The 25,478-nt window shown below is 52.8% G+C and overlaps 1 protein-coding gene across 1 annotated transcript in view; it reads right to left on the bottom strand.

Annotated features, from left to right (window-relative positions):
• Positions 1–25,478, bottom strand: part of LOC139268831 (solute carrier family 2, facilitated glucose transporter member 11-like) — a 56,368-nt gene that overhangs the window by 5,304 nt on the left and 25,586 nt on the right. The window lies entirely within an intron of this gene.

Below are 25,478 nucleotides of genomic sequence, written 5' to 3'. Positions count from 1 at the left end.
TACTCGCAGGCCTTTGTTTATAAATCCAGCCCAGGAAAAGGAAATCGAGGGACTGACTCATTCTGGTCCATCCGATCTCGGCTGTTGCAAACCTTAACCCAGTCCAACAACGCCTCGATTTTAAAATTCTCATCCTTATTTTCAAATCCCTCAATGGTCTCGCCCCTCCCTATCGCTGTAATCTCCTCCAGCCCCATAACCCCCTGACATCGCTGCGCTCCTCCAACTCTGGCCTCTTGTCCATCCTCCAATTCCTTCATCCTACCATTGGTGGCCGTGCCTTCAGCTGCCTGGGTCCTAAGCTCTGGAACTCCCTCGCTGTAGCCCTCCGCCTCTCCACCGCTCTCTGGAGACTGGACCAACCCTGTCGTAAGTTTCACTGTTTGTTCCTGTGTGTGTGCATGTTTTGGGGGTCACTGAATGTGTTCAATAATCTAATCTTAGCGCCGCCAAGACCCAACCTGCCACTGGGACAATTAACTATGGGCTGGACTTTCCACTTAAACATCTAGGGCCCAAAAAATGGGCAATGTTCCAGCCTTGCTGATGTTTCAGATATCATGACCGCTGGAACATCGCCCATTTTTGGGATGGTGATTTTCGGCTTTTTTGGGGGGGGGCGATAGCCCTAGCGATGTGAAACGGGCCCCAGCGATGTGAAATGGGGCCCTAGCGATGTGAAACGAGCCCCAGCGATGTGAAACGGGCCCTAGCAATGTGAAATGGGCCCAGCGATGTGAAACGGGCCCCAGCGATGTGAAACGGGCCCCAGCGATGTGAAACGGGCCCTAGCGATGTGAAATGGGCCCAGCGATGTGTAACGGGCCCCAGCGATGTGAAACGGGCCCGAGCAATGTGAAACGGGCCCCAGCGATGTGAAACGGGCACTAGCGATGTGAAATGGGCCCAGCGATGTGAAACGGGCCCCAGCAATGTGAAACGGGCCCCAGCGGTGTGAAACGGGCCCTAGCAATGTGAAACGGGCCCCAGCGATGCGAAACGGGCCCAGCGATGTGAAATGGGTCCGAGCGATGTGGAATGGGCCCTAGCGATGTGAAACGGGCCCTAGCTATGTCAAATGGGTCCGAGTGATGCGAAATGGGTCCTAGCGATGTGAAATGGGCCCTAGCGATGTGAAACGGGCCCTAGCCATGTGAAATGGGTCCGAGTGATGCGAAATGGGTCCTAGCGATGTGAAATGGGCCCTAGCGATGTGAAATGGGTCCTAGCTATGTGAAATGGGTCCGAGTGATGTGAAATGGGCCCTAGCGATGTGAAATGGGCCCTAGCGATGTGAAATGGGCCCTAGCGATGTGAAATGGGCCCTAGCGATGTGAAATGGGTCCGAGCGATGTGAAATGGGCCCTAGTGATGTGAAATGGGCCCTAGCGATGTGAAATGGGTCCGAGCGATGTGAAATGGGCCCTAGTGATGTGAAACGGGCCCTAGCGATGTGAAATGGGCCCTAGCGATGTGAAATGGGTCCGAGCGATGTGGAATGGGCCCTAGCGATGTGAAATGGGTCCGAGCGATGTGAAATGGTTCCTAGCGATGTGAAATGGGCCCTAGCGATGTGAAATGGGTCCGAGCGATGTGAAATGGTTCCTAGCGATGTGAAATGGGCCCTAGTGATGTGGAATGGGCCCTAGCGATGTGAAATGGGTCCGAGCGATGTGAAATGGTTCCTAGCGATGTGAAATGGGCCCAGCGATGTGTAACGGGCCCCAGCGATGTGAAACGGGCCCGAGCAATGTGAAACGGGCCCCAGCGATGTGAAACGGGCACTAGCGATGTGAAATGGGCCCAGCGATGTGAAACGGGCCCCAGCAATGTGAAACGGGCCCCAGCGGTGTGAAACGGGCCCTAGCAATGTGAAACGGGCCCCAGCGATGCGAAACGGGCCCAGCGATGTGAAATGGGTCCGAGCGATGTGGAATGGGCCCTAGCGATGTGAAACGGGCCCTAGCTATGTCAAATGGGTCCGAGTGATGCGAAATGGGTCCTAGCGATGTGAAATGGGCCCTAGCGATGTGAAACGGGCCCTAGCCATGTGAAATGGGTCCGAGTGATGCGAAATGGGTCCTAGCGATGTGAAATGGGCCCTAGCGATGTGAAATGGGTCCTAGCTATGTGAAATGGGTCCGAGTGATGTGAAATGGGCCCTAGCGATGTGAAATGGGCCCTAGCGATGTGGAATGGGTCCTAGCGATGTGAAATGGGCCCTAGCGATGTGAAATGGGTCCTAGCGATGTGAAACGGGCCCTAGCGATGTGAAATGGGTCCTAGCGATGTGAAATGGTTCCTAGCGATGTGAAATGGGTCTTAGCGATGCAAAACGGGCCCTAGCGATGTGAAATGGGCCCTAGCGATGTGAAATGGGCCCTAGCGATGTGAAATGGGTCCGAGCGATGTGAAATGGGCCCTAGTGATGTGAAATGGGCCCTAGCGATGTGAAATGGGTCCGAGCGATGTGAAATGGGCCCTAGTGATGTGAAACGGGCCCTAGCGATGTGAAATGGGCCCTAGCGATGTGAAATGGGTCCAAGCGATGTGGAATGGGCCCTAGCGATGTGAAATGGGTCCGAGCGATGTGAAATGGTTCCTAGCGATGTGAAATGGGCCCTAGCGATGTGAAATGGGTCCGAGCGATGTGAAATGGTTCCTAGCGATGTGAAATGGGCCCTAGTGATGTGGAATGGGCCCTAGCGATGTGAAATGGGTCCGAGCGATGTGAAATGGTTCCTAGCGATGTGAAATGGGCCCTAGCGATGTGAAATGGGTCCTAGTGATGTGGAATGGGTCCGAGCGATGTGGAATGGGTCCGAGCGATGTGAAATGGTTCCTAGCGATGTGAAATGGTTCCTAGCGATGTGAAATGGGTCCTAGCGATGTGCAATGGGTCCTAGCGATGTGAAATGGGTCCTAGCGATGTGAAATGTGTCCGAGCGATGTGAAATGGGTCCGAGCGATGTGGAATGGGTCCGAGCGATGTGGAATGGTCCCTAGCGATGTGGAATGGGTCCTAGCGATGTGAAATGGATCCGAGCGATGTGGAATGGTCCCTAGCGATGTGGAATGGGTCCTAGCGATGTGAAACGGGCCCCAGCGGTGTGAAACGGGCCCCAGCGGTGTGAATCGGGCCCTAGCAATGTGAAATGGGTACTAGCGATGTGAAACGGGCCCCAGCGATGTGAAACGGGCCCCAGCGGTGTGAATCGGGCCCTAGCAATGTGAAACGGGACACAGCGATGCGAAACGAGCCCAGCGATGTGAAATGGGTCCGAGCGATGTGAAATGGTTCCTAGCGATGCGAAACGGGTCCTAGCGATGTGGAATGGGGCCTAGCGATGTGAAATGGGTCCTAGTGATGTGAAATGGGTCCTAGCAATGTGAAACTGGCCCTAGCGATGTGAAATGGGAAAACTGGCCCTAGCGATGTGAAATGGGTCCTAGAAATGGGTCCTAGCGATGTGAAATGGGCCCTAGCGATGTGAAATGGGTCCTAGCGATGTGAAAGGAGCCCTAGCGATGTGAAATGAGCCCTAGCGATGTGAAACGGGCCTTAGCGATGTGAAACGGGCCTTAGCGATGTGAAACGGGCCCTAGCGATGTGGAATGGGTCCTAGCGATGTGAAATGGGTCCTAGCGATGTGAAAGGAGCCCTAGCGATGTGAAACGGGTCCTAGCGATGTGAAAGGAGCCCTAGCGATGTGAAACGGGCCCTAGCGATGTGAAACGGGTCCTAGCGATGTGAAATGGTTCCTAGCGATGTGAAATGAGTCCTAGCGATGTGAAACGGGTCCTACCGATGTGAAATGGGCCCTAGCGATGTGAAATGGGTCCTAGTGATGTGAAATGGGTCCGAGCGATGTGAAATGGGTCCAAGCGATGCGAAACGGGTCCTAGCGATGCGATGTGAAATGGGCCCTAGCGATGTGAAATGGGTCCTAGTGATGTGAAATGGGTCCGAGCGATGTGAAATGGGTCCAAGCGATGCGAAACGGGTCCTAGCGATGCGATGTGAAATGGGTCCTAGCGATGTGAAACTGGCCCTAGCGATGTGAAATGGGGAAACTGGCCCTAGCGATGTGAAATGGGTCCTAGAAATGGGTCCAAGCGATGTGAAATGGGCCCTAGCGATGTGAAATGGGTTCTAGCGATGTGAAAGGAGCCCTAGCGATGTGAAACGTGCCTTAGCGATGTGAAAGGAGCCCTAGCGATGTGAAACGGGCCCTAGCGATGTGAAACGGGCCCTAGCGATGTGAAAGGAGCCCTAGCGATGTGAAATGGTCCCTAGCGATGTGAAATGGGTTCTAGTGATGTGAAATGGGCCCTAGCGATGTGAAATGGGTCCTAGCGATGTGAAAGGAGCCCTAGCGATGTGAAATGGGTCCTAGCGATGTGAAAGGAGCCCTAGTGATGTGAAATGGGTCCTAGCGATGTGAAATGGGTCCGAGCGATGTGAAAGGAGCCCTAGCGATGTGAAACGAGTCCTAGTGATGTGAAAGGAGCCCTAGCGATGTGAAACGGGCCTTAGCGATGTGAAACGGGCCCTAGCGATGTGAAAGGAGCCCTAGCGATGTGAAATGGGCCCTAGCGATGTGAAATGGGTCCGAGCGATGTGGAATGGATCCTAGTGATGTGGAATGGGCCCTAGCGATGTGAAATGGGTCCGAACGATGTGGAATGGGTCCGAGCGATGTGGAATGGGTCCTAGTGATGTGGAATGGGCCCTAGCGATGTGAAATGGGTCCGAGCGATGTGGAATGGGTCCTAGTGATGTGGAATGGGCCCTAGCGATGTGAAATGGGTCCGAGCGATGTGGAATGGGTCCGAGCGATGTGAAATGGGTCCTAGTGATGTGGAATGGGCCCGAGCGATGTGAAATGGGTCCGAGCGATGTGAAATGGGTCCTAGTGATGTGGAATGGGCCCTAGCGACGTGGAATGGGTCCTTGCGGTGTGAAATGGGTCCTAGCGATATGAAATGGGTCCTAGTGATGTGGAATGGGCCCTAGCGATGTGAAATGGGTCCGAGCGATGTGGAATGGGTCCTAGTGATGTGACATGGGCCCTAGCGATGTGGAATGGGTCCTAGCGATGTGAAATGGGCCCTAGCGATGTGAAATGGGTCCTAGCGATGTGAAATGGGCCCTAGTGATGTGAATTGGGCCCTAGCGATGTGAAATGGGCCCTAGCGATGTGAAATGGGTCCGAGCGATGTGAAATGGGCCCTAGTGATGTGAAATGGGCCCTAGCGATGTGAAATGGGTCCGAGCGATGTGAAATGGGCCCTAGTGATGTGAAACGGGCCCTAGCGATGCGAAACGGGCCCTAGCGATGTGAAATGGGCCCTAGCGATGTGGAATGGTTCCTAGCGATGTGAAATGGGCCCTAGCGATGTGAAATGGGTCCGAGCGATGTGGAATGGGCCCTAGCGATGTGAAATGGGTCCGAGCGATGTGAAATGGTTCCTAGCGATGTGAAATGGTTCCTAGCGATGTGAAATGGGTCCGAGCGATGTGAAATGGTTCCTAGCGATGTGAAATGGGTCCGAGCGATGTGAAATGGGCCCTAGCGATGTGAAATGGTTCCTAGCGATGTGAAATGGGCCCTAGCGATGTGAAATGGGTCCTAGTGATGTGAAATGGGTCCTAGTGATGTGAAATGGGTCCTAGTGATGTGAAATGGGTCCTAGCGATGTGAAATGGTTCCTAGCGATGTGAAATGGGCCCTAGCGATGTGAAATGGGTCCTAGCGATGTGAAATGGGTCCTAGTGATGTGAAATGGGTCCGAGCGATGTGGAATGGGTCCTAGCGATGTGAAATGGGTCCTAGTGATGTGAAATGGGTCCGAGCGATGTGGAATGGGTCCGAGCGATGTGAAATGGGCCCTAGCGATGTGAAATGGGCCCTAGTGATGTGAAATGGGTCCTAGTGATGTGAAATGGGTCCGAGCGATGTGGAATGGGTCCGAGCGATGTGAAATGGGCCCTAGCGATGTGAAATGGGTCCTAGTGATGTGAAATGGGTCCGAGCAATGTGGAATGGGTCCTAGCGATGTGAAATGGGTCCGAGCGATGTGAAATGGTTCCTAGCGATGTGAAATGGGCCCTAGCGATGTGAAATGGGTCCTAGTGATGTGGAATGGGTCCTAGTGATGTGAAATGGGTCCGAGCGATGTGAAATGGTTCCTAGCGATGTGAAATGGGCCCTAGCGATGTGAAATGGGTCCCAGTGATGTGAAATGGGTCCGAGCGATGTGGAATGGGTCCTAGCGATGTGAAATGGGTCCTAGCGATGTGAAATGGGTCCTAGTGATGTGAAACGGGCCCCAGCGGTGTGAAACGGGCCCCAGCGGTGTGAATCGGGACCTAGCAATGTGAAATGGGCCCTAGCGATGTGAAATGGGTCCGAGCGATGTAGAATGGGTCCGAGCGATGTGAAATGGTTCCTAGCGATGTGAAATGGGCCCTAGCGATGTGAAATGGTTCCTAGCGATGTGAAATGGGTCCGAGCGATGTGGAATGGGTCCTAGTGATGTGAAATGGTTCCTAGCGATGTGGAATGGGTCCTAGTGATGTGAAATGGGTCCGAGCGATGTGGAATGCGTCCTAGTGATGTGAAATGGTTCCTAGCGATGTGAAATGGGTCCGAGCGATGTGAAATGGTTCCTAGCGATGTGGAATGGGTCCTAGTGATGTGAAATGGTTCCTAGCGATGTGAAATGGGTCCGAGCGATGTGAAATGGTTCCTAGCGATGTGAAATGGGTCCGAGCGATGTGAAATGGTTCCTAGCGATGTGGAATGGGTCCTAGTGATGTGAAATGGTTCCTAGCGATGTGGAATGGGTCCTAGTGATGTGAAATGGTTCCTAGCGATGTGAAATGGGTCCGAGCGATGTGAAATGGTTCCTAGCGATGTGAAATGGGTCCGAGCGATGTGGAATGGGTCCTAGTGATGTGAAATGGTTCCTAGCGATGTGGAATGGGTCCGAGCGATGTGGAATGGGTCCTAGTGATGTGAAATGGGTCCTAGTGATGTGAAATGGGTCCGAGCGATGTGGAATGGGTCCGAGCGATGTGAAATGGGTCCGAGCGATGTGAAATGGTTCCTAGCGATGTGAAATGGGCCCTAGCGATGTGAAATGGGTCCTAGTGATGTGGAATGGGTCCTAGTGATGTGAAATGGGTCCGAGCGATGTGAAATGGTTCCTAGCGATGTGAAATGGGCCCTAGCGATGTGAAATGGGTCCTAGTGATGTGAAATGGGTCCGAGCGATGTGGAATGGGTCCTAGCGATGTGAAATGGGTCCTAGCAATGTGAAATAGGTCCTAGTGATGTGAAACGGGCCCCAGCGGTGTGAAACGGGCCCCAGCGGTGTGAATCGGGCCCTAGCAATGTGAAATGGGCCCTAGCGATGTGAAATGGGTCCGAGCGATGTGGAATGGGTCCGAGCGATGTGAAATGGTTCCTAGCGATGTGAAATGGGCCCTAGCGATGTGAAATGGTTCCTAGCGATGTGAAATGGGTCCGAGCGATGTGGAATGGGTCCTAGTGATGTGAAATGGTTCCTAGCGATGTGGAATGGGTCCTCGTGATGTGAAATGGGTCCGAGCGATGTGGAATGGGTCCTAGTGATGTGAAATGGTTCCTAGCGATGTGAAATGGGTCCGAGCGATGTGAAATGGTTCCTAGCGATGTGAAATGGGTCCGAGCGATGTGAAATGGTTCCTAGCGATGTGGAATGGGTCCTAGTGATGTGAAATGGTTCCTAGCGATGTGGAATGGGTCCTAGTGATGTGAAATGGTTCCTAGCGATGTGAAATGGGTCCGAGCGATGTGAAATGGTTCCTAGCGATGTGAAATGGGTCCGAGCGATGTGGAATGGGTCCTAGTGATGTGAAATGGTTCCTAGCGATGTGGAATGGGTCCGAGCGATGTGAAATGGTTCCTAGCGATGTGAAATGGGTCCGAGCGATGTGAAATGGTTCCTAGCGATGTGGAATGGGCCCTAGCGATGTGGAATGGGTCCTAGTGATGTGAAATGGGTCCGAGCGATGTGAAATGGGTCCGAGCGATGTGAAATGGGCCCTAGCGATGTGAAATGGGTCCTAGTGATGTGAAATGGGTCCGAGCGATGTGGAATGGTCCCTAGCGATGTGAAATGGGTCCGAGCGATGTGGAATGGGTCCGAGCGATGTGGAATTGTCCCTAGCGATGTGAAATGGGTCCGAGCGATGTGAAACGGGCCCCAGCGGTGTGAAACGGGCCCCAGCGGTGTGAATCGGGCCCTAGCAATGTGAAATGGGACCTAGCGATGTGAAACGGGCCCCAGCGGTGTGAATCGGGCCCTAGCAATGTGAAACGGGCCCCAGCGATGCGAAACGGGCCCAGCGATGTGAAATGGGTCCGAGCGATGTGAAATGGTTCCTAGCGATGCGAAACGGGTCCTAGCGATGTGGAATGGGCCCTAGCGATGTGAAATGGGTCCTAGTGATGTGAAATGGGTCCTAGCAATGTGAAACTGGCCCTAGCGATGTGAAATGGGAAAACTGGCCCTAGCGATGTGAAATGGGTCCTAGAAATGGGTCCTAGCGATGTGAAATGGGCCCTAGCGATGTGAAACGGGTCCTAGCGATGTGAAAGGAGCCCTAGCGATGTGAAATGAGCCCTAGCGATGTGAAACGGGCCTTAGCGATGTGAAACGGGCCCTAGCGATGTGGAATGGGTCCTAGCGATGTGAAATGGGTCCTAGCGATGTGAAAGGAGCCCTAGCGATGTGAAACGGGCCCTAGCGATGTGAAACGGGTCCTAGCGATGTGAAATGGTTCCTAGCGATGTGAAATGGGTCCGAGCGATGTGAAATGGTTCCTAGCGATGTGAAATGGTTCCTAGCGATGTGAAATGGGTCCGAGCGATGTGAAATGGTTCCTAGCGATGTGAAATGGGTCCGAGCGATGTGAAATGGGCCCTAGCGATGTGAAATGGTTCCTAGCGATGTGAAATGGGCCCTAGCGATGTGAAATGGGTCCTAGTGATGTGAAATGGGTCCTAGTGATGTGAAATGGGTCCTAGTGATGTGAAATGGGTCCTAGCGATGTGAAATGGTTCCTAGCGATGTGAAATGGGCCCTAGCGATGTGAAATGGGTCCTAGTGATGTGAAATGGGTCCTAGTGATGTGAAATGGGTCCGAGCGATGTGGAATGGGTCCGAGCGATGTGAAATGGGCCCTAGCGATGTGAAATGGGTCCTAGTGATGTGAAATGGGTCCGAGCAATGTGGAATGGGTCCTAGCGATGTGAAATGGGTCCGAGCGATGTGAAATGGTTCCTAGCGATGTGAAATGGGCCCTAGCGATGTGAAATGGGTCCTAGTGATGTGGAATGGGTCCTAGTGATGTGAAATGGGTCCGAGCGATGTGAAATGGTTCCTAGCGATGTGAAATGGGCCCTAGCGATGTGAAATGGGTCCCAGTGATGTGAAATGGGTCCGAGCGATGTGGAATGGGTCCTAGCGATGTGAAATGGGTCCTAGCGATGTGAAATGGGTCCTAGTGATGTGAAACGGGCCCCAGCGGTGTGAAACGGGCCCCAGCGGTGTGAATCGGGACCTAGCAATGTGAAATGGGCCCTAGCGATGTGAAATGGGTCCGAGCGATGTGGAATGGGTCCGAGCGATGTGAAATGGTTCCTAGCGATGTGAAATGGGCCCTAGCGATGTGAAATGGGCCCTAGCGATGTGAAATGGTTCCTAGCGATGTGAAATGGGTCCGAGCGATGTGGAATGGGTCCTAGTGATGTGAAATGGTTCCTAGCGATGTGGAATGGGTCCTAGTGATGTGAAATGGGTCCGAGCGATGTGAAATGCGTCCTAGTGATGTGAAATGGTTCCTAGCGATGTGAAATGGGTCCGAGCGATGTGAAATGGTTCCTAGCGATGTGGAATGGGTCCTAGTGATGTGAAATGGTTCCTAGCGATGTGAAATGGGTCCGAGCGATGTGAAATGGTTCCTAGCGATGTGAAATGGGTCCGAGCGATGTGAAATGGTTCCTAGCGATGTGGAATGGGTCCTAGTGATGTGAAATGGTTCCTAGCGATGTGGAATGGGTCCTAGTGATGTGAAATGGTTCCTAGCGATGTGAAATGGGTCCGAGCGATGTGAAATGGTTCCTAGCGATGTGAAATGGGTCCGAGCGATGTGGAATGGGTCCTAGTGATGTGAAATGGTTCCTAGCAATGTGGAATGGGTCCGAGCGATGTGGAATGGGTCCTAGTGATGTGAAATGGGTCCTAGTGATGTGAAATGGGTCCGAGCGATGTGGAATGGGTCCGAGCGATGTGAAATGGGTCCGAGCGATGTGAAATGGTTCCTAGCGATGTGAAATGGGCCCTAGCGATGTGAAATGGGTCCTAGTGATGTGGAATGGGTCCTAGTGATGTGAAATGGGTCCGAGCGATGTGAAATGGTTCCTAGCGATGTGAAATGGGCCCTAGCGATGTGAAATGGGTCCTAGTGATGTGAAATGGGTCCGAGCGATGTGGAATGGGTCCTAGCGATGTGAAATGGGTCCTAGCAATGTGAAATGGGTCCTAGTGATGTGAAACGGGCCCCAGCGGTGTGAAACGGGCCCCAGCGGTGTGAATCGGGCCCTAGCAATGTGAAATGGGCCCTAGCGATGTGAAATGGGTCCGAGCGATGTGGAATGGGTCCGAGCGATGTGAAATGGTTCCTAGCGATGTGAAATGGGCCCTAGCGATGTGAAATGGTTCCTAGCGATGTGAAATGGGTCCGAGCGATGTGGAATGGGTCCTAGTGATGTGAAATGGTTCCTAGCGATGTGGAATGGGTCCTAGTGATGTGAAATGGGTCCGAGCGATGTGGAATGGGTCCTAGTGATGTGAAATGGTTCCTAGCGATGTGAAATGGGTCCGAGCGATGTGAAATGGGTCCGAGCGATGTGGAATGGGTCCTAGTGATGTGAAATGGTTCCTAGCGATGTGAAATGGGTCCGAGCGATGTGAAATGGTTCCTAGCGATGTGAAATGGGTCCGAGCGATGTGAAATGGTTCCTAGCGATGTGGAATGGGTCCTAGTGATGTGAAATGGTTCCTAGCGATGTGGAATGGGTCCTAGCGATGTGAAATGGTTCCTAGCGATGTGAAATGGGTCCGAGCGATGTGAAATGGTTCCTAGCGATGTGAAATGGGTCCGAGCGATGTGGAATGGGTCCTAGTGATGTGAAATGGTTCCTAGCGATGTGGAATGGGTCCTAGTGATGTGAAATGGTTCCTAGCGATGTGGAATGGGTCCTAGCGATGTGAAATGGTTCCTAGCGATGTGAAATGGGTCCGAGCGATGTGAAATGGTTCCTAGCGATGTGAAATGGGTCCGAGCGATGTGAAATGGTTCCTAGTGATGTGGAATGGGCCCTAGCGATGTGGAATGGGTCCTAGTGATGTGAAATGGGTCCGAGCGATGTGAAATGGGTCCGAGCGATGTGAAATGGGCCCTAGCGATGTGAAATGGGTCCTAGTGATGTGAAATGGGTCCGAGCGATGTGGAATGGTCCCTAGCGATGTGAAATGGGTCCGAGCGATGTGGAATGGGTCCGAGCGATGTGGAATGGTCCCTAGCGATGTGAAATGGGTCCGAGCGATGTGAAACGGGCCCCAGCGGTGTGAAACGGGCCCCAGCGGTGTGAATCGGGCCCTAGCAATGTGAAATGGGACCTAGCGATGTGAAACGGGCCCCAGCGGTGTGAATCGGGCCCTAGCAATGTGAAACGGGCCCCAGCGATGCGAAACGGGCCCAGCGATGTGAAATGGGTCCGAGCGATGTGAAATGGTTCCTAGCGATGCGAAACGGGTCCTAGCGATGTGGAATGGGCCCTAGCGATGTGAAATGGGTCCTAGTGATGTGAAATGGGTCCTAGCAATGTGAAACTGGCCCTAGCGATGTGAAATGGGAAAACTGGCCCTAGCGATGTGAAATGGGTCCTAGAAATGGGTCCTAGCGATGTGAAATGGGCCCTAGCGATGTGAAATGGGTCCTAGCGATGTGAAAGGAGCCCTAGCGATGTGAAATGAGCCCTAGCGATGTGAAACGGGCCTTAGCGATGTGAAACGGGCCCTAGCGATGTGGAATGGGTCCTAGCGATGTGAAATGGGTCCTAGCGATGTGAAAGGAGCCCTAGCGATGTGAAACGGGTCCTAGCGATGTGAAAGGAGCCCTAGCGATGTGAAACGGGCCCTAGCGATGTGAAACGGGTCCTAGCGATGTGAAATGGTTCCTAGCGATGTGAAATGAGTCCTAGCGATGTGAAACGGGTCCTACCGATGTGAAATGGGCCCTAGCGATGTGAAATGGGTCCTAGTGATGTGAAATGGGTCCTAGCGATGTGAAATGGGTCCTAGCGATGCGAAACGGGTCCTAGTGATGTGAAATGGGTCCGAGCGATGTGAAATGGGTCCAAGCGATGCGAAACGGGTCCTAGCGATGCGATGTGAAATGGGCCCTAGCGATGTGAAATGGGTCCTAGTGATGTGAAATGGGTTCTAGCGATGTGAAACTGGCCCTAGCGATGTGAAATGGGGAAACTGGCCCTAGCGATGTGAAATGGGTCATGGAAATGGGTCCTAGCGATGTGAAATGGGCCCTAGCGATGTGAAATGGGTCCTAGCGATGTGAAAGGAGCCCTAGCAATGTGAAACGTGCCTTAGCGATGTGAAAGGAGCCCTAGCGATGTGAAACGGGCCCTAGCGATGTGAAACGGGCCCTAGCGATGTGAAAGGAGCCCTAGCGATGTGAAATGGTCCCTAGCGATGTGAAATGGGTCCTAGTGATGTGAAATGGGCCCTAGCGATGTGAAATGGGTCCTAGCGATGTGAAAGGAGCCCTAGCGATGTGAAATGGGTCCTAGCGATGTGAAAGGAGCCCTAGTGATGTGAAATGGGTCCTAGCGATGTGAAATGGGTCCTAGCGATGTGAAAGGAGCCCTAGCGATGTGAAATGGTCCCTAGCGATGTGAAATGGGTCCTAGTGATGTGAAATGGGCCCTAGCGATGTGAAATGGGTCCTAGCAATGTGAAAGGAGCCCTAGCGATGTGAAATGGGTCCTAGCGATGTGAAAGGAGCCCTAGTGATGTGAAATGGGTCCTAGCGATGTGAAATGGGTCCTAGCAATGTGAAACTGGCCCTAGCGATGTGAAATGGGAAAACTGGCCCTAGCGATGTGAAATGGGTCCTAGAAATGGGTCCTAGCGATGTGAAATGGGCCCTAGCGATGTGAAATGGGTCCTAGCGATGTGAAAGGAGCCCTAGCGATGTGAAATGAGCCCTAGCGATGTGAAACGGGCCTTAGCGATGTGAAACGGGCCCTAGCGATGTGGAATGGGTCCTAGCGACGTGAAATGGGTCCTAGCGATGTGAAAGGAGCCCTAGCGATGTGAAACGGGTCCTAGCGATGTGAAAGGAGCCCTAGCGATGTGAAACGGGCCCTAGCGATGTGAAACGGGTCCTAGCGATGTGAAATGGTTCCTAGCAATGTGAAATGAGTCCTAGCGATGTGAAACGGGTCCTAGCGATGTGGAATGGGGAAACTGGCCCTAGCGATGTGAAATGGGTCATGGAAATGGGTCCTAGCGATGTGAAATGGGCCCTAGCGATGTGAAATGGGTCCTAGCAATGTGAAAGGAGCCCTAGCAATGTGAAACGTGCCTTAGCGATGTGAAAGGAGCCCTAGCGATGTGAAACGGGCCCTAGCGATGTGAAACGGGCCCTAGCGATGTGAAAGGAGCCCTAGCGATGTGAAATGGGTCCTAGTGATGTGAAATGGGTCCTAGTGATGTGAAATGGGTCCGAGCGATGTGAAATGGTTCCAAGCGATGCGAAACGGGTCCTAGCGATGCGATGTGAAATGGGCCCTAGCGATGTGAAATGGGTCCTAGTGATGTGAAATGGGTCCTAGCGATGTGAAACTGGCCCTAGCGATGTGAAATGGGGAAACTGGCCCGAGCGATGTGAAATGGGTCATGGAAATGGGTCCTAGCGATGTGAAATGGGCCCTAGCGATGTGAAATGGGTCCTAGCGATGTGAAAGGAGCCCTAGCCATGTGAAACGTGCCTTAGCGATGTGAAAGGAGCCCTAGCGATGTGAAACGGGCCCTAGCGATGTGAAACGGGCCCTAGCGATGTGAAAGGAGCCCTAGCGATGTGAAATGGTCCCTAGCGATGTGAAATGGGTCCTAGTGATGTGAAATGGGCCCTAGCGATGTGAAATGTGTCCTAGCGATGTGAAAGGAGCCCTAGCGATGTGAAATGGGTCCTAGCGATGTGAAAGGAGCCCTAGTGATGTGAAATGGGTCCTAGCGATGTGAAATGGGTCCTAGCGATGTGAAAGGAGCCCTAGCGATGTGAAACGAGTCCTAGCGATGTGAAAGGAGCCCTAGCGATGTGAAACGGGCCTTAGCGATGTGAAAGGAGCCCTAGCGATGTGAAACGGGCCCTAGCGATGTGAAACGGGCCCTAGCGATGTGAAAGGAGCCCTAGCGATGTGAAATGGGCCCTAGCGATGTGAAATGGGTCCGAGCGATGTGGAATGGGTCCTAGTGATGTGGAATGGGCCCTAGCGATGTGAAATGGGTCCAAGCGATGTGGAATGGGCCCTAGCGATGTGAAATGGGTCCTAGCGATGTGAAAGGAGCCCTAGCGATGTGAAATGAGCCCTAGCGATGTGAAACGGGCCTTAGCGATGTGAAACGGGCCCTAGCGATGTGGAATGGGTCCTAGCGATGTGAAATGGGTCCTAGCGATGTGAAAGGAGCCCTAGCGATGTGAAACGGGTCCTAGCGATGTGAAAGGAGCCCTAGCGATGTGAAACGGGCCCTAGCGATGTGAAACGGGTCCTACCGATGTGAAATGGGCCCTAGCGATGTGAAATGGGTCCTAGTGATGTGAAATGGGTCCTAGCGATGTGAAATGGGTCCTAGCGATGCGAAACGGGTCCTAGTGATGTGAAATGGGTCCGAGCGATGTGAAATGGGTCCAAGCGATGCGAAACGGGTCCTAGCGATGCGATGTGAAATGGGCCCTAGCGATGTGAAATGGGTCCTAGTGATGTGAAATGGGTTCTAGCGATGTGAAACTGGCCCTAGCGATGTGAAATGGGGAAACTGGCCCTAGCGATGTGAAATGGGTCATGGAAATGGGTCCTAGCGATGTGAAATGGGCCCTAGCGATGTGAAATGGGTCCTAGCGATGTGAAAGGAGCCCTAGCAATGTGAAACGTGCCTTAGCGATGTGAAAGGAGCCCTAGCGATGTGAAACGGGCCCTAGCGATGTGAAACGGGCCCTAGCGATGTGAAAGGAGCCCTAGCGATGTGAAATGGTCCCTAGCGATGTGAAATGGGTCCTAGTGATGTGAAATGGGCCCTAGCGATGTGAAATGGGTCCTAGCGATGTGAAAGGAGCCCTAGCGATGTGAAATGGGTCCTAGCGATGTGAAAGGAGCCCTAGTGATGTGAAATGGGTCCTAGCGATGTGAAATGGGTCCTAGCGATGTGAAAGGAGCCCTAGCGATGTGAAACGAGTCCTAGCGATGTGAAAGGAGCCCTAGCGATGTGAAATGGTCCCTAGCGATGTGAAATGGTCCCTAGCGATGTGAAATGGGTCCTAGTGATGTGAAATGGGCCCTAGCGATGTGAAATGGGTCCTAGCAATGTGAAAGGAGCCCTAGCGATGTGAAATGGGTCCTAGCGATGTGAAAGGAGCCCTAGTGATGTGAAATGGGTCCTAGCGATGTGAAATGGGTCCTAGCGATGTGAAACTGGCCCTAGCGATGTGAAATGGGAAAACTGGCCCTAGCGATGTGAAATGGGTCCTAGAAATGGGTCCTAGCGATGTGAAATGGGCCCTAGCGATGTGAAATGGGTCCTAGCGATGTGAAAGGAGCCCTAGCGATGTGAAATGAGCCCTAGCGATGTGAAACGGGCCTTAGCGATGTGAAACGGGCCCTAGCGATGTGGAATGGGTCCTAGCGACGTGAAATGGGTCCTAGCGATGTGAAAGGAGCCCTAGCGATGTGAAACGGGTCCTAGCGATGTGAAAGGAGCCCTAGCGATGTGAAACGGGCCCTAGCGATGTGAAACGGGTCCTAGCGATGTGAAACGGGTCCTAGCGATGTGAAATGGGTCCTAGCGATGTGAAAGGAGCCCTAGCGATGTGAAACGGGTCCTAGCGATGTGAAAGGAGCCCTAGCGATGTGAAACGGGCCCTAGCGATGTGAAACGGGTCCTAGCGATGTGAAATGGTTCCTAGCAATGTGAAATGAGTCCTAGCGATGTGAAACGGGTCCTAGCGATGTGGAATGGGGAAACTGGCCCTAGCGATGTGAAATGGGTCATGGAAATGGGTCCTAGCGATGTGAAATGGGCCCTAGCGATGTGAAATGGGTCCTAGCAATGTGAAAGGAGCCCTAGCAATGTGAAACGTGCCTTAGCGATGTGAAAGGAGCCCTAGCGATGTGAAACGGGCCCTAGCGATGTGAAACGGGCCCTAGCGATGTGAAAGGAGCCCTAGCGATGTGAAATGGGTCCTAGTGATGTGAAATGGGTCCTAGTGATGTGAAATGGGTCCGAGCGATGTGAAATGGTTCCAAGCGATGCGAAACGGGTCCTAGCGATGCGATGTGAAATGGGCCCTAGCGATGTGAAATGGGTCCTAGTGATGTGAAATGGGTCCTAGCGATGTGAAACTGGCCCTAGCGATGTGAAATGGGGAAACTGGCCCGAGCGATGTGAAATGGGTCATGGAAATGGGTCCTAGCGATGTGAAATGGGCCCTAGCGATGTGAAATGGGTCCTAGCGATGTGAAAGGAGCCCTAGCCATGTGAAACGTGCCTTAGCGATGTGAAAGGAGCCCTAGCGATGTGAAACGGGCCCTAGCGATGTGAAACGGGCCCTAGCGATGTGAAAGGAGCCCTAGCGATGTGAAATGGTCCCTAGCGATGTGAAATGGGTCCTAGTGATGTGAAATGGGCCCTAGCGATGTGAAATGGGTCCTAGCGATGTGAAAGGAGCCCTAGCGATGTGAAACGAGTCCTAGCGATGTGAAAGGAGCCCTAGCGATGTGAAACGGGCCTTAGCGATGTGAAAGGAGCCCTAGCGATGTGAAACGGGCCCTAGCGATGTGAAATGGGTCCTAGCGATGTGAAAGGAGCCCTAGCGATGTGAAACGGGCCTTAGCGATGTGAAAGGAGCCCTAGCGATGTGAAACGGGCCCTAGCGATGTGAAACGGGCCCTAGCGATGTGAAAGGAGCCCTAGCGATGTGAAATGGTCCCTAGCGATGTGAAATGGGTCCTAGTGATGTGAAATGGGCCCTAGCGATGTGAAATGGGTCCTAGCGATGTGAAAGGAGCCCTAGCGATGTGAAATGGGTCCTAGCGATGTGAAAGGAGCCCTAGTGATGTGAAATGGGTCCTAGCGATGTGAAATGGGTCCTAGCGATGTGAAAGGAGCCCTAGCGATGTGAAACGAGTCCTAGCGATGTGAAAGGAGCCCTAGCGATGTGAAACGGGCCTTAGCGATGTGAAAGGAGCCCTAGCGATGTGAAACGGGCCCTAGCGATGTGAAACGGGCCCTAGCGATGTGAAAGGAGCCCTAGCGATGTGAAATGGGCCCTAGCGATGTGAAATGGGTCCGAGCGATGTGGAATGGGTCCTAGTGATGTGGAATGGGCCCTAGCGATGTGAAATGGGTCCGAGCGATGTGGAATGGGTCCTAGTGATGTGGAATGGGTCCTAGTGATGTGGAATGGGCCCTAGCGATGTGGAATGGGTCCTAGCGATGTGAAATGGGTCCGAGCGATGTGGAATGGGCCCTAGCGATGTGAAATGGGTCCTAGTGATGTGAAATGGGTCCTAGCAATGTGAAACTGGCCCTAGCGATGTGAAATGGGAAAACTGGCCCTAGCGATGTGAAATGGGTCCTAGAAATGGGTCCTAGCGATGTGAAATGGGCCCTAGCGATGTGAAATGGGTCCTAGCGATGTGAAAGGAGCCCTAGCGATGTGAAATGAGCCCTAGCGATGTGAAACGGGCCTTAGCGATGTGAAACGGGCCCTAGCGATGTGGAATGGGTCCTAGCGATGTGAAATGGGTCCTAGCGATGTGAAAGGAGCCCTAGCGATGTGAAACGGGTCCTAGCGATGTGAAAGGAGCCCTAGCGATGTGAAACGGGCCCTAGCGATGTGAAACAGGTCCTAGCGATGTGAAATGGTTCCTAGCGATGTGAAATGAGTCCTAGCGATGTGAAACGGGTCCTACCGATGTGAAATGGGCCCTAGCGATGTGAAATGGGTCCTAGTGATGTGAAATGGGTCCTAGCGATGTGAAATGGGTCCTAGCGATGCGAAACGGGTCCTAGTGATGTGAAATGGGTCCGAGCGATGTGAAATGGGTCCAAGCGATGCGAAACGGGTCCTAGCGATGCGATGTGAAATGGGCCCTAGCGATGTGAAATGGGTCCTAGTGATGTGAAATGGGTTCTAGCGATGTGAAACTGGCCCTAGCGATGTGAAATGGGGAAACTGGCCCTAGCGATGTGAAATGGGTCATGGAAATGGGTCCTAGCGATGTGAAATGGGCCCTAGCGATGTGAAATGGGTCCTAGCGATGTGAAAGGAGCCCTAGCAATGTGAAACGTGCCTTAGCGATGTGAAAGGAGCCCTAGCGATGTGAAACGGGCCCTAGCGATGTGAAACGGGCCCTAGCGATGTGAAAGGAGCCCTAGCGATGTGAAATGGTCCCTAGCGATGTGAAATGGGCCCTAGTGATGTGAAATGGGCCCTAGCGATGTGAAATGGGTCCTAGCGATGTGAAAGGAGCCCTAGCGATGTGAAATGGGTCCTAGCGATGTGAAAGGAGCCCTAGTGATGTGAAATGGGTCCTAGCGATGTGAAATGGGTCCTAGCGATGTGAAAGGAGCCCTAGCGATGTGAAACGAGTCCTAGCGATGTGAAAGGAGCCCTAGCGATGTGAAATGGTCCCTAGCGATGTGAAATGGGTCCTAGTGATGTGAAATGGGCCCTAGCGATGTGAAATGGGTCCTAGCAATGTGAAAGGAGCCCTAGCGATGTGAAATGGGTCCTAGCGATGTGAAAGGAGCCCTAGTGATGTGAAATGGGTCCTAGCGATGTGAAATGGGTCCTAGAAATGGGTCCTAGCGATGTGAAATGGGCCCTAGCGATGTGAAATGGGTCCTAGCGATGTGAAAGGAGCCCTAGCGATGTGAAATGAGCCCTAGCGATGTGAAACGGGCCTTAGCGATGTGAAACGGGCCCTAGCGATGTGGAATGGGTCCTAGCGACGTGAAATGGGTCCTAGCGATGTGAAAGGAGCCCTAGCGATGTGAAACGGGTCCTAGCGATGTGAAAGGAGCCCTAGCGATGTGAAACGGGCCCTAGCGATGTGAAACGGGTCCTAGCGATGTGAAATGGTTCCTAGCAATGTGAAATGAGTCCTAGCGATGTGAAACGGGTCCTAGCGATGTGGAATGGGGAAACTGGCCCTAGCGATGTGAAATGGGTCATGGAAATGGGTCCTAGCGATGTGAAATGGGCCCTAGCGATGTGAAATGGGTCCTAGCAATGTGAAAGGAGCCCTAGCAATGTGAAACGTGCCTTAGCGATGTGAAAGGAGCCCTAGCGATGTGAAATGGTCCCTAGCGATGTGAAATGGGTCCTAGTGATGTGAAATGGGCCCTAGCGATGTGAAATGGGTCCTAGCAATGTGAAAGGAGCCCTAGCGATGTGAAATGGGTCCTAGCGATGTGAAAGGAGCCCTAGTGATGTGAAATGGGTCCTAGCGATGTGAAATGGGTCCTAGCAATGTGAAACTGGCCCTAGCGATGTGAAATGGGAAAACTGGCCCTAGCGATGTGAAATGGGTCCTAGAAATGGGTCCTAGCGATGTGAAATGGGCCCTAGCGATGTGAAATGGGTCCTAGCGATGTGAAAGGAGCCCTAGCGATGTGAAATGAGCCCTAGCGATGTGAAACGGGCCTTAGCGATGTGAAACGGGCCCTAGCGATGTGGAATGGGTCCTAGCGACGTGAAATGGGTCCTAGCGATGTGAAAGGAGCCCTAGCGATGTGAAACGGGTCCTAGCGATGTGAAAGGAGCCCTAGCGATGTGAAACGGGCCCTAGCGATGTGAAACGGGTCCTAGCGATGTGAAATGGTTCCTAGCAATGTGAAATGAGTCCTAGCGATGTGAAACGGGTCCTAGCGATGTGGAATGGGGAAACTGGCCCTAGCGATGTGAAATGGGTCATGGAAATGGGTCCTAGCGATGTGAAATGGGCCCTAGCGATGTGAAATGGGTCCTAGCAATGTGAAAGGAGCCCTAGCAATGTGAAACGTGCCTTAGCGATGTGAAAGGAGCCCTAGCGATGTGAAACGGGCCCTAGCGATGTGAAACGGGCCCTAGCGATGTGAAAGGAGCCCTAGCGATGTGAAATGGGTCCTAGTGATGTGAAATGGGTCCTAGTGATGTGAAATGGGTCCGAGCGATGTGAAATGGGTCCAAGCGATGCGAAACGGGTCCTAGCGATGCGATGTGAAATGGGCCCTAGCGATGTGAAATGGGTCCTAGTGATGTGAAATGGGTCCTAGCGATGTGAAACTGGCCCTAGCGATGTGAAATGGGGAAACTGGCCCGAGCGATGTGAAATGGGTCATGGAAATGGGTCCTAGCGATGTGAAATGGGCCCTAGCGATGTGAAATGGGTCCTAGCGATGTGAAAGGAGCCCTAGCCATGTGAAACGTGCCTTAGCGATGTGAAAGGAGCCCTAGCGATGTGAAACGGGCCCTAGCGATGTGAAACGGGCCCTAGCGATGTGAAAGGAGCCCTAGCGATGTGAAATGGTCCCTAGCGATGTGAAATGGGTCCTAGTGATGTGAAATGGGCCCTAGCGATGTGAAATGGGTCCTAGCGATGTGAAAGGAGCCCTAGCGATGTGAAAGGAGCCCTAGCGATGTGAAATGAGCCCTAGCGATGTGAAACGGGCCTTAGCGATGTGAAACGGGCCCTAGCGATGTGGAATGGGTCCTAGCGACGTGAAATGGGTCCTAGCGATGTGAAAGGAGCCCTAGCGATGTGAAACGGGTCCTAGCGATGTGAAAGGAGCCCTAGCGATGTGAAACGGGCCCTAGCGATGTGAAACGGGTCCTAGCGATGTGAAATGGTTCCTAGCAATGTGAAATGAGTCCTAGCGATGTGAAACGGGTCCTAGCGATGTGGAATGGGGAAACTGGCCCTAGCGATGTGAAATGGGTCATGGAAATGGGTCCTAGCGATGTGAAATGGGCCCTAGCGATGTGAAATGGGTCCTAGCAATGTGAAAGGAGCCCTAGCAATGTGAAACGTGCCTTAGCGATGTGAAAGGAGCCCTAGCGATGTGAAACGGGCCCTAGCGATGTGAAACGGGCCCTAGCGATGTGAAAGGAGCCCTAGCGATGTGAAATGGGTCCTAGTGATGTGAAATGGGTCCTAGTGATGTGAAATGGGTCCGAGCGATGTGAAATGGTTCCAAGCGATGCGAAACGGGTCCTAGCGATGCGATGTGAAATGGGCCCTAGCGATGTGAAATGGGTCCTAGTGATGTGAAATGGGTCCTAGCGATGTGAAACTGGCCCTAGCGATGTGAAATGGGGAAACTGGCCCGAGCGATGTGAAATGGGTCATGGAAATGGGTCCTAGCGATGTGAAATGGGCCCTAGCGATGTGAAATGGGTCCTAGCGATGTGAAAGGAGCCCTAGCCATGTGAAACGTGCCTTAGCGATGTGAAAGGAGCCCTAGCGATGTGAAACGGGCCCTAGCGATGTGAAACGGGCCCTAGCGATGTGAAAGGAGCCCTAGCGATGTGAAATGGTCCCTAGCGATGTGAAATGGGTCCTAGTGATGTGAAATGGGCCCTAGCGATGTGAAATGGGTCCTAGCGATGTGAAAGGAGCCCTAGCGATGTGAAACGAGTCCTAGCGATGTGAAAGGAGCCCTAGCGATGTGAAACGGGCCTTAGCGATGTGAAAGGAGCCCTAGCGATGTGGAATGGGTCCTAGCAATGTGAAACTGGCCCTAGCGATGTGAAATGGGAAAACTGGCCCTAGCGATGTGAAATGGGTCCTAGAAATGGGTCCTAGCGATGTGAAATGGGCCCTAGCGATGTGAAATGGGTCCTAGCGATGTGAAAGGAGCCCTAGCGATGTGAAATGAGCCCTAGCGATGTGAAACGGGCCTTAGCGATGTGAAACGGGCCCTAGCGATGTGGAATGGGTCCTAGCGACGTGAAATGGGTCCTAGCGATGTGAAAGGAGCCCTAGCGATGTGAAACGGGTCCTAGCGATGTGAAAGGAGCCCTAGCGATGTGAAACGGGCCCTAGCGATGTGAAACGGGTCCTAGCGATGTGAAATGGTTCCTAGCAATGTGAAATGAGTCCTAGCGATGTGAAACGGGTCCTAGCGATGTGGAATGGGGAAACTGGCCCTAGCGATGTGAAATGGGTCATGGAAATGGGTCCTAGCGATGTGAAATGGGCCCTAGCGATGTGAAATGGGTCCTAGCAATGTGAAAGGAGCCCTAGCAATGTGAAACGTGCCTTAGCGATGTGAAAGGAGCCCTAGCGATGTGAAATGGGCCCTAGCGATGTGAAATGGGTCCTAGTGATGTGAAATGGGCCCTAGCGATGTGAAATGGGTCCTAGCAATGTGAAAGGAGCCCTAGCGATGTGAAATGGGTCCTAGCGATGTGAAAGGAGCCCTAGTGATGTGAAATGGGTCCTAGCGATGTGAAATGGGTCCTAGCGATGTGAAACTGGCCCTAGCGATGTGAAATGGGAAAACTGGCCCTAGCGATGTGAAATGGGTCCTAGAAATGGGTCCTAGCGATGTGAAATGGGCCCTAGCGATGTGAAATGGGTCCTAGCGATGTGAAAGGAGCCCTAGCGATGTGAAATGAGCCCTAGCGATGTGAAACGGGCCTTAGCGATGTGAAACGGGCCCTAGCGATGTGGAATGGGTCCTAGCAATGTGAAACTGGCCCTAGCGATGTGAAATGGGAAAACTGGCCCTAGCGATGTGAAATGGGTCCTAGAAATGGGTCCTAGCGATGTGAAATGGGCCCTAGCGATGTGAAATGGGTCCTAGCGATGTGAAAGGAGCCCTAGCGATGTGAAATGAGCCCTAGCGATGTGAAACGGGCCTTAGCGATGTGAAACGGGCCCTAGCGATGTGGAATGGGTCCTAGCGACGTGAAATGGGTCCTAGCGATGTGAAAGGAGCCCTAGCGATGTGAAACGGGTCCTAGCGATGTGAAAGGAGCCCTAGCGATGTGAAACGGGTCCTAGCGATGTGAAATGGTTCCTAGCGATGTGAAACGGGTCCTAGCGATGTGGAATGGGGAAACTGGCCCTAGCGATGTGAAATGGGTCATGGAAATGGGTCCTAGCGATGTGAAATGGGCCCTAGCGATGTGAAATGGGTCCTAGCAATGTGAAAGGAGCCCTAGCAATGTGAAACGTGCCTTAGCGATGTGAAAGGAGCCCTAGCGATGTGAAACGGGCCCTAGCGATGTGAAACGGGCCCTAGCGATGTGAAAGGAGCCCTAGCGATGTGAAATGGGTCCTAGTGATGTGAAATGGGTCCTAGTGATGTGAAATGGGTCCGAGCGATGTGAAATGGGTCCAAGCGATGCGAAACGGGTCCTAGCGATGCGATGTGAAATGGGCCCTAGCGATGTGAAATGGGTCCTAGTGATGTGAAATGGGTCCTAGCGATGTGAAACTGGCCCTAGCGATGTGAAATGGGGAAACTGGCCCGAGCGATGTGAAATGGGTCATGGAAATGGGTCCTAGCGATGTGAAATGGGCCCTAGCGATGTGAAATGGGTCCTAGCGATGTGAAAGGAGCCCTAGCCATGTGAAACGTGCCTTAGCGATGTGAAAGGAGCCCTAGCGATGTGAAACGGGCCCTAGCGATGTGAAACGGGCCCTAGCGATGTGAAAGGAGCCCTAGCGATGTGAAATGGTCCCTAGCGATGTGAAATGGGTCCTAGTGATGTGAAATGGGCCCTAGCGATGTGAAATGGGTCCTAGCGATGTGAAAGGAGCCCTAGCGATGTGAAAGGAGCCCTAGCGATGTGAAATGAGCCCTAGCGATGTGAAACGGGCCTTAGCGATGTGAAACGGGCCCTAGCGATGTGGAATGGGTCCTAGCGACGTGAAATGGGTCCTAGCGATGTGAAAGGAGCCCTAGCGATGTGAAACGGGTCCTAGCGATGTGAAAGGAGCCCTAGCGATGTGAAACGGGCCCTAGCGATGTGAAACGGGTCCTAGCGATGTGAAATGGTTCCTAGCAATGTGAAATGAGTCCTAGCGATGTGAAACGGGTCCTAGCGATGTGGAATGGGGAAACTGGCCCTAGCGATGTGAAATGGGTCATGGAAATGGGTCCTAGCGATGTGAAATGGGCCCTAGCGATGTGAAATGGGTCCTAGCAATGTGAAAGGAGCCCTAGCAATGTGAAACGTGCCTTAGCGATGTGAAAGGAGCCCTAGCGATGTGAAACGGGCCCTAGCGATGTGAAACGGGCCCTAGCGATGTGAAAGGAGCCCTAGCGATGTGAAATGGGTCCTAGTGATGTGAAATGGGTCCTAGTGATGTGAAATGGGTCCGAGCGATGTGAAATGGGTCCAAGCGATGCGAAACGGGTCCTAGCGATGCGATGTGAAATGGGCCCTAGCGATGTGAAATGGGTCCTAGTGATGTGAAATGGGTCCTAGCGATGTGAAACTGGCCCTAGCGATGTGAAATGGGGAAACTGGCCCGAGCGATGTGAAATGGGTCATGGAAATGGGTCCTAGCGATGTGAAATGGGCCCTAGCGATGTGAAATGGGTCCTAGCGATGTGAAAGGAGCCCTAGCCATGTGAAACGTGCCTTAGCGATGTGAAAGGAGCCCTAGCGATGTGAAACGGGCCCTAGCGATGTGAAACGGGCCCTAGCGATGTGAAAGGAGCCCTAGCGATGTGAAATGGTCCCTAGCGATGTGAAATGGGTCCTAGTGATGTGAAATGGGCCCTAGCGATGTGAAATGGGTCCTAGCGATGTGAAAGGAGCCCTAGCGATGTGAAATGGGTCCTAGCGATGTGAAAGGAGCCCTAGTGATGTGAAATGGGTCCTAGCGATGTGAAATGAGTCCTAGCGATGTGAAAGGAGCCCTAGCGATGTGAAACGAGTCCTAGCGATGTGAAAGGAGCCCTAGCGATGTGAAACGGGCCTTAGCGATGTGAAAGGAGCCCTAGCGATGTGAAACGGGCCCTAGCGATGTGAAAGGAGCCCTAGCGATGTGAAATGGGCCCTAGCGATGTGAAATGGGTCCGAGCGATGTGGAATGGGTCCTAGTGATGTGGAATGGGCCCTA

This window comes from Pristiophorus japonicus, chromosome 8 (genome assembly GCF_044704955.1).
Source record: "Pristiophorus japonicus isolate sPriJap1 chromosome 8, sPriJap1.hap1, whole genome shotgun sequence".
In the NCBI taxonomy this organism is placed as follows: Eukaryota; Metazoa; Chordata; class Chondrichthyes; family Pristiophoridae; genus Pristiophorus; species Pristiophorus japonicus.
This window is presented reverse-complemented; position numbering and strand designations above follow the sequence as displayed.